Source organism: Camelus dromedarius, chromosome 10 (assembly GCF_036321535.1).
Source record: "Camelus dromedarius isolate mCamDro1 chromosome 10, mCamDro1.pat, whole genome shotgun sequence".
Lineage (NCBI taxonomy): Eukaryota > Metazoa > Chordata > Mammalia > Artiodactyla > Camelidae > Camelus > Camelus dromedarius.
Window position 1 is genome coordinate 65,860,941 of NC_087445.1, and position 9,596 is coordinate 65,870,536.

Genomic DNA, 9,596 nt, shown 5'->3' on the forward strand with positions numbered 1-9,596 from the left:
CCAGCCTGTCGTGTGCCCAGCTGGTGGGCAGCCGTCTGTCCCCACACTTTACGCACGGTACCGTCTGGCTTGTCCACTAGAGCGTTAGCTCTTTGAAGGCAGATCTGTGTTTGATGCCTCTGTGTCCCCATCCTGAGCTCAGGGGCCACTGTTGTCTGTTCACCAAAATGAACAAAAAGATCAAATCTGAACTCTAACCTCCACCAGTGGTGGAGGAGGCACTGGCGTGAAAGATCCAAGCGCACAGGACTTCCCTTTCTTGGTCTCTTTCATGAGGTCCGTGACCCCTGAGTACCTCTTCAAAGCCCAGGGCTCATTTCTCCTCATTATAGTCACACTCATCAGGCAAGCACATCCCTTCTGGGCTTCCCATCGAACCACTGGAGTCAGATGCCAAACCTCTACCTGCAGCCCAGACCCTTCTCCTGGGCTCCACACCCATAGAGCCGACTTCCCCGTGGACACCTCCAACTGCGGGTCAAACTCAGCCGGAGCTCAGCATGCGCCCCTCTTCTTCCCATGACCCTGGTCGTGGCCAGTGACATTGCCACTGCCTCAGCTGTTCAAGCCAGAAACCCAGCAGGCATCCCCGACTCCCCCACACCGTAACCTGGCATCCGTGGTGAGATGATTCTAGCAGGAAGTTCGATTTTTGTTTGGGTAGGGTGAGTCCCCATTGGACATTTTTCAGAGGTCACAGCCATGAGATTTGACTTTCCCCTTAGGATGACAAGAGGGGACTTGGCAAGGATAAACAAGAAGATATGACTCCACCAGTCTCCGTAAAAGGAGAGGGCTGAGCCAGCCGAGTGTTTCTAAACTAGCTCTGAGGGTAGATCTCTTTGCCGGCAGACGGAGAACTCTGTATAGACGCCTGCTGACTTTGAGAAGGACTGTGTAGCCTCCCTTGGTTCCACGGGAGACTCCCAGGAGGAGATTCCTGGAGAGTTACGTGCTCCTCATCTCCTGCAAAGCATCAAGAGACAGAAGCTGAGGCTTTCCGCCTTTTCTCCAAGTGTGGAAATGCAAAAGGCAACCCTGGGAAGGAACCAAATGGAGGGAGAGAGGGACGTTGTCCCACATGACACGGTTTGGACAATTTCAGCAGCCACACACACGGTCCGTGGCAAAAGGGCACCCAGAAAGATCATCACCTCCTCAACCACTTCCTTTTTTTTAATAAGGAAAGCTTGGAGCTAGAATGCTCACCTGGTCAAAGTTAAGACCAGCTTAACGTGGAGGTTAAGAGCACCACACACTTTGGAGTCAGACAGACTTGGGTCCAACCCCAACCCCACTGCTCACTCACTGTGTGGTGTTGGGCATGTCATTTCATCTCTCTGAGCCTCAGTTTCCTCATCAGTGAAATGGGTAGATGCCCCTACTTCCTAGGGCCGTTGTGAGGATTAGCGTGACTATGTACATATCAGTACTTAGTACACATGGTGTTTGGTAAGTGGTAACCATGGTTTTCACTGATGATCGAGTTCATTCTTTCTGCTTTGAATTCTACGTCCTTCCAGTCCTTGAAGGAATGTCTCAAGTCCCCCTCCTCCCTGAAGCCTTCTTGGATCATCTGACAAGGAACTGGCACCTTCACGGAGCCAGACCAGCCAGGAGCTGGGAAGACAACAATGACCCAGACACGACTCCTGCCTTCAGGTGGGTTATGGTCTGTCCTCATGCGAGTCCAAACCCCTTTCCACCACTTCCCCATTGTGCAAAGTTAGCAAGAAATTTCAGTTTTCTGAGACCCAGTTTTTTTATCTCTACAACGGGGATAATATTTCCTACCTCCAGTGGTGGTGCTGAGTGTGGAAAAAGACTGGGAGGAAGGAAGAAAGAAAGGGAGGCAGGCGGGGTCAGGGGAGGAGGGAAGGAAGGACTAGAGAGGAAGAAGGGGTGCACATGTGAAAACCAAACCACCCCAAGATATGAACAGGTGAATGACTGAGTGAATGAATGAATGCACTGTATTTCCCCTGCTGTCCCCACGTCCTACAAGCCATCTTCCTTCCAGCCCTTGTGGCAAGATGCCTGTTCTGCATATTTCTCATTCTACCTGGAGAGAGATTTCATTTCCAGCCTTTTACAGCCCAATCTCCAATAAGTGAAACCTGTTTAAAGGGCCACCGCTCCACGAAACCGCACGTCAGACAGACAGCCCTCGTGTTCAGCCATTGATGGATATTAATAATACATGGCCCAAAGCCGCCGCTTTATTTTATTTTGTCCTCCACATTAAGCTCCTTAAATCAAATATTTAGGGAGGGAATATTTACCTGCATGCCCTCGAGGAAGCGTTTCTGGTCTTAAAGCAACCGTGCATGGTAACCATTGTAGGCCCGTGTATACGATGCGGAGTATAATTTCTTTAATTCTCACAAGAACCCGTGAGGCTCACTCTGCGTCAGTGTTTTGTAGATAAGGGTACCGGGGCTCAGAGAGATGGCGTGGACTTCCCAAGGTGAGTCAGCTCGTAAGCAGGAGGGCAGGGAGTCCAACCCCAGCATCCTGACTCGGGGCTCGCCACGCTGCCTGGTACCCAGGCTTGGTGTGGGAGCAGGAGGCTGAAAGCCAGGATGGTAACACTGATCTAGGGGCCCCCAACCTCACCGGAAACAGAGCATGGGCATGGAGGGGGGTTCAAGGAGAGAATACAAAACAAGCCAAAGCCCAAGTTCAGGGTTGAGTGACCCGTTTACAGCATTGAGTGGAGGCACAGCCAGAGATGGAAAACCAGAAGGAGGCCTCCTGGGGCCAGTGAAGGAGCTTGGAGTGTATCTGAGGGTCCTGGGGAGCTGTAGGGGGGACTCGAGAGCCAGGGAGCACCGGACTGAAATGGTGTTGTGTTTTAGCACAATCACCTGAGAGAAAAGGACACACCCTAAGTGGGTGTTTGATGCCCGAGGCCCAGCACCGAGCCAGGAGCAAAGGACACAGAAAACAGGACCGGTCTCTTCAGAAAGGGCAGCAAACAGCATTTACTCCTTGTCAGGCACTGAGCTGGGCTCCACACAGTTATGTTCTCAAAGGATGGCTACCAAGTCCCCATCGTACGCAGGAGTGAACTAAGGCCTAAGGAAGTCAAAGGAGCCATGGCCGATCAAGACAAATACAAACGTGGCCAACCACACAGCACTGGAGCAATTACAGCAACTAGCACTGGTTAAGCCCTTCATTAAGCCCCAGTCCCTGGGCCATGCACCTTCCCAAACTGTACATTTCCCCCATCTTCTAGCCAGTGAGAGATAGCCATCCTCAGCCTACAGGAATGAGGAAACTAAGGCTCAGAGAGGTTGCGTAACTTGCCCAAAGGCACACAGCTAGCGAGGGCCAGAGCACAGGCATTCTTAGCCATCCCGTCTCACTGCCCCTTCTCCCCACCGCCCCGCTGCAGCCACGTGTGGAAGTCGGCGAGCACGAGAGGAAGGGGTTTAACCAAGTTGATGAGGTTTGAGCTGGACTTCGAGGAGGAGGAGGTGGTGTTTCCCAGGCTGAGAAGGAGGGAAAGGGCATTCCATGCACTTGACAGCATCCAGGGTCAAGGGCACAGAGGGTTCAGGATGTCTGCGGTGTGGGGAACGTGGTAGGAAGTTCGGTCAGAGAGAACCGGGAGGGCATTGAACGCCGAGCTAAGGAGTTGTGGCTTCATCCTGCAGGCAAAGGGAGGCCCTCCGAGGGGCTGATGGGCTCACGTGGTGTGTAAGGGAGCACTGGGGAGGCTTGGGGAGAAGGGATTGGAGCCGAGGAAGACTCACAGCCACCGATGTTGGCTGTGATGATCACAATTTTGATGAACCCCCAAATACGAAGCATCTACTGAGCAAGTACTGTACAAACTTCCTCTCTAGTCTTTCCTACACTGGTACCCGGAGGCATCTGTCTCCTTTGTGCAGACGGGGAAGTGGGCTGTGGGAGGGCGTGCCGACGACTGTCCCTTCCATCAGAGCAAGTTACAGCTGCTTCCATCCCGCCCCCCAGGTCAGCCTCCTCAATGACGCATGGCCACCCTGCTGCCCTCCCGGGAGACTGAGAAATGGGATCTCTGTACCTTCATCCTGCCCTCCAAGGTCCTCCCTGGACTCCTAGTGTGCGCCGGCCCCCACTGGGCTCTGGAAAGTGTCCCTGCTGAGATCATCACAAATCACTCTGAATCCCAGCCCCAGCCCCACCCCCAACTCCCAACCTGGACTCTAAACAATTTCTTCCAGGCACATCAGTGGCCTCGAGCTAAATGCTGAACTGTGTGTTTCCTGCTCGGAGGGATCCGTTATCGCTGACTCTGCAAGGGCTGCTCTAAGTGCTTGCGAGCTGGGGAAGGGGTCTGGCGGAGAGAGGGCCAGCCCCAGGGTGCAACGCAGCCCTCCCCTAGGCAGCTCAGTGACCCCCTATTTAAGGAGCAGGAGCTACCTGAGAGAGGGGGTCATGCTTAAATGCATTTTTTTTAAAGGTATTACACCAGACACTTTCTGCAAGCCAGAGACGGAGAGAGGGGTGGCCAGGGAAGAGAAGGGGGTCTGGTTAACGGGAGAAGTAGAAATTGGAGTGGCAAATAGAATGGAGGTTGTGGAAGAATGCCAAAGCCCTTTTTGGCCTGGGATTAAGACCTTCCAGAGAGCTCCCAGGTCTAAGGGACCGCTCAAGTTCCATTCACATCCATGCGCATTTACTGAGAGTCGGCCTTGATGTCAAAGTTACAAAGGTGGCTGCCAGGATCACCTTGTAGCTTTGAGAGTCAAAAGACATTAAGTCTGACCCCTACCTCACCTTGTAGGTCAAAGACCCAATGTCACTTCCAGCCTCCCTCTGCGCTTCCTGAATGTGGACTTTAAATTTCTCCCAGTTGGCTCTGGCTCCCAGCATGTGTTTCTGCTTCAGTGACTCAGCTTACACCCTGCAAGCACCATCTCTTTTCCACATCACCTGCCGTGGACACATCCCGACCTCCTCTCCCTCCCTTACCAGCGCCCCTACCCCAAGACTGCATGAGAGGCAGACTCAGCTGAAGGTTATCTTGGCAACTGGAAGAATTCTTAATACCCTCCTGCACCCACATCTCCATCCAAGGCACCATCTTGGTCCCAGGCACCTTCCGGTCTCCCTGTGTGGTCTGACCTCTGCCTCTCTTTCCAGCCTGGTCTCACCCCACCCACTCCCGTGCACCCTGAGATCTATCCGCTCTCACATTCTTCACTTTATTGAATGCACCACACCCATTCCTGCCTCAGGGCCTTTGCATATGCCGTTTGCTCTGTCTGCATTGCTCTTTCTCTGTTCTTCCCCTGAGGAAGTAAGAAAGGACTCTTATTCAGATCTCAGCACAAATGTCACTTATTTGGTGAGGGTTCCCATGACTCCCCAAGCTAACCATTTACCAGTGTGTCCTATTCATTAATCTTTTGCTTTGTTTTGCACATCACAATTTACAAGTGAGTGAGTGAGTGAGTATGTGTGTATGTGTGTTAAATGTCAAGCTCTCCCACCAGATTGCAAGCTGTCTGAAGGCAGGGATCAAATGCCTAGTGGATCGTGAACAAATACTTGTTAAAACAAACCAACGGCAGTTGAATTAAGAAACGAATGTGTGTATAGGTTACAGAAGTAGTTGAAGAGGAGCGGTACGTACCTCTGCCACATTGAGGGAGGCTTCAGAGGGACGGCAACACCGAAGGAGGGTCTGAGGTACAAAAATACGCTCAGATCAAAGAGCTGACGTTCTCTGGAGAGAACGGCCGGGCGTACAGAAGAGAATGCGTATTCGGGGGAATCACACATGGTTTCATCTGACTGGGGACTTAAATGCAAGAGAAAAGGGGGTTGGAGATGAGACTAGAAAGATGGGCAGGAGATGGAGTTAGAACTTAATAACAAGGCAATGAGGAGCTGGCAAAGGGCTGTGGGCAGGAGTCATGTGGGCAGAGCTGATTTCAGAATCAGGGCGCTGGTGCCCATGGGGAGGGAAGAGGCCAGGGAGGGTTGGGTAGGGTTCACCCTGGAGCATGGGGTTGTGGGTGGAGATAGTCGATCGGGTTTGGGACATACTGAGTGGGAGACACCTACAGTCACCCAGATGGGGGTGTCCATGATCTGTGATCAGGAGCACCCAGGCCGGATGTACTACTCCGGGAGGCCAGTTCGGAGGCAGCACCTGAAGCTAAGAGCACAGATGAGAGGGCCCAGGAAAAATGTGGGGGGATACAAGCTCCCAGGCTCCTTACAGTCCTGACAGCCGGTGATTTCATGAGAGCTGGAAGCTCTGTTTGCAAAGGGAAGGGGAGGTGTGGAGTTCGTGCTCCCAGCTCCAGACGCAGGAGCCGGAGGGACGGGGGGAGACAGAAAGGCTTTATTATCCTCCATCTCCTGCCATCAGGCGACGCTCAGGCTGGCCTCTGATTGCTGGCGCTAATGAAATGGCACACCTGTGGCCTGGCAGCCTGTAATCAGGGGCTCACAAGGCGGGGCCCGGCTGCCAAGGCTGCTGGTTCCACCCCCCCCCCCCGAGACCTGGCAGGTTGGAACTCCATGTGCCTTCAGAGACGCACAGCTGGTCTTCTGCAGGGTGGGTTTTCGCCCCAGATGCTGGCCTTTCAGAGGGACCGGGACCAGCGGAATGTTCACTAGCAAAGGTCAGAATCTATGTTTCATGAAGGACAAGCAAAGAACTGACTTCTCAACCCAGGAAAGAAAAATCACAAACTCCAGGATGCTGCCCTGGGCCAGACCAGCAAATACGGCTGTGAGCTCCCCATCCCTGGGAGTGAAATCTGAACATCCCGGCAGAGATGATGGCATAGAGAGGGGTCAAATCTTGAAGAAGGGCTCAGTAGGGTGACTCTTGAGGCCCCTTCTGACCTTTAGAGCCTGAGACTTAACAATCAATATGCCAACTTTTCTCTGGGAATCCATTCTCACGTCTCATATCCCCAAATCCAGAGAGTTCTACCCAGCATCTCGCCTCAAACCCTCTGGCCAGTCTCAGCTCCATGAGCCCACACAAAGTGGCTAAAAGCATTCTGGGGCCACACATCCCCTTTAGCCAAATCCTCCAGGTCCCTCCCTCTCTGCCCAAAGACCACCCTCCCCAACTCCCCACCCCAGCCCTGCCAGCCTGTGTAAGAGCTGGAAGACAGGAGCCCAGATGTCAACATTATGCAAATGAAAGTCGATCACCACCAGACCCAGCATCGGCACCTCCCCACTGCCTCTGGCCGTGATTTTCCAGCTCGATATTGTGGGTGACCCTCTGGGAAGATCACTCCATTCAAGCCACAGAGAGGAGGTGGGGGTCTGTGCTGGAGGGAGCTTCGCTGAACATCATCTTCACCCTCAGGATGAGGACCTGTCATCTTAGCGTTCCCCCTACACAGCTGGAGGTGCTGCATCCTCCCTCTGTGTTGCTTGTGAGTTTGACCAGCCAGCACCTCTCACCACCTGTCCCTTACCTGAGGCCCCTGATTGGCCAATGGTACCCCACATGAGCCCTGGATCACCCAAGCAGGACCCAGGATGCAGGATGCAGCAGAGAGCTGGATGTACTGCTGACTCCTGTTCACTCACTGGCCATCTTAGTTAGGATGTAGCTCCTGGAGGCTGCTAAAGGGGTAAAGTTGAACAACCTGGCCATACAGGGAGAGCCAACACCTCATAAGAGCAAAGTTTGACAATTAGGAGAAGGGAGATGGTAGCAAAATTCTTCTGCCTTCCTCCCCTGGACAGATGGGAGATACGATACCTTCACACAGCCCTCTGCAGGGATCTGACGGAGCTGTGCCTTGAGCTGCACAAAGCTGGTCGACCCAGCGGCGTACGTCCTGAGATCTCCAGAACTCCTCCCTTGCCTCACTGCCCCAACCCCATTCTTGCTTCCTGGGACCGCCTTCTCCAAAAGCTGTAATACACGAGCTTCTGCCTAAGGTTCTGTTTTCTCGGAAACTTGAACTAATCAATCACATAGCCATGAGTTCTTATAAGGATTAAATTCTAGGCCTGCAAGAACCTTAGGCTTCAACTCATCCACTCCCACTTGCCAGGCTCACTAGGGAGTCTCCTTAAGTCCAACTTTTCTGACTCAAAGGACTATCATGGGACAACCTCGGCCCCAGTCTGCTTCCTCAGAAGGGCATAAGATGGGGCACTGCTTGCTAACAGGGTAGCATCAGGGACTCCCTGACTGTAGGAATCCTTGAAGTGGTCCCCAGAGCAGCACAGCTCAGAAGCAAGGGGCAAGACCCCCATCAGGCAGGTGCAAGAATCTCCCTGTGCCACAAGAGCCAGTATCTCTTATAGCAACTAGGGCTCTCTGAAAGGGACATGCTTGGTCATGGGTGTCTTTGGGGCAGCTGTACCAGGAGGTCCCAGAGCTTGGAAGTGCACAGGGCAACCATTCTGCCAGTTTGGATCACAGATGAGGTGACATGGCTTTTACCTGCAGCAGGGGTGGGGGCTTCTCAATTCAGCAAACACTCTCCTGATTCTGCAACTTCCAAATCATAGCAGTGGCAGCAGCTCCTGTGGCAGCCCAGTTCTGTGTGTGGTTTTGGGAGATGCTCCTGAAATTTCAACCTAGAATCTGTTTCTTCACTGCTCCCAACGGTTCTGTAAGTAATGTAATACTCCACAGTAAGACCGCTAGGGATTTTGCACCTGAACCCCAACCAATACAAATACAAACATCTCTCCCAATTCCCTTATTCAGACATGGTAAATCAAGACCCAGAAAAGGCAAGGAACTTAGCCAAGTTCACCTGAGGGTTGGTGTGTTAGACCTTCTTAGTCTAACCCTGTGCTCTTCTCACATGACTCCAGTGGCAGAGAGGAGGTAAACACTGGGAAACATTGCAGCAAGAACCAGGGCTTACTTCAGACAATGAGTCCGTTGGTCTGGAGGCATCTTTTCTTAATTTAGAAAAGTTGTATATGTTGGCACTGAGTGCTCCAAGGAAGATGTTAGGTCAGAAGCCATTTCCTCCTCCCAGAAATCCACTGCCAGCCCCCAGGTTACCTGTCTGGGAAGCTCTGAAGTTAACTGGAAATAAAATAGGGCATTGTTAGAAAAAACAGTGAAAGTTCGACACAGCATTTAAATACAATAAATACAGTGTTCACTTTGGCAGCATGTACACTAGAAATGGAACTATATAAAGAAGATTAGCATTACCCCATGTGCAAAGATGACACACAAATTTGAGAAGCATTCCATATTTTTTAAAAGTTGTGGTCTATATACACAACGGAATACTACTCAGCCATAAAAAAGAATGAAATAATGCCATTTGCAGCAACATAGATGGAACTGGAGATTGTCATCCGAAGTGAAGTAAGTAAGAAAGAGAAAGAAAAATACCACATGATATCATTTACATGTAGAATCTAAAAAAAAAAAGACATAAATGAACTTATTTACAAAACAGAAACAGACTCACAGATATAGAAAACAAACTTATGGTTGACAGGGGTTAAGGGGGTTGAGGGATTAATTGGAAGCTCGGGATTTGCAGATACTAACTGTTATATATAAAATAGATAGACAACAAGGTCCTACTGTATAGAACAGGGAACTATATTCAATATCTTGTAATAGCCTATAACAAAAA

The 9,596-nt window shown here is 51.5% G+C and overlaps 1 non-coding gene across 1 annotated transcript; it reads left to right on the forward strand.

Moving 5' to 3' along the window:
- Positions 1-9,100: 9,100 nt before the first annotated feature.
- LOC116152817 (U6 spliceosomal RNA) lies at positions 9,101-9,208 on the forward strand. Its single transcript, XR_004136523.1, has one exon. It is a non-coding gene; the product is annotated as a U6 spliceosomal RNA (small nuclear RNA).
- The last annotated feature ends 388 nt before the right edge of the window (positions 9,209-9,596 follow it).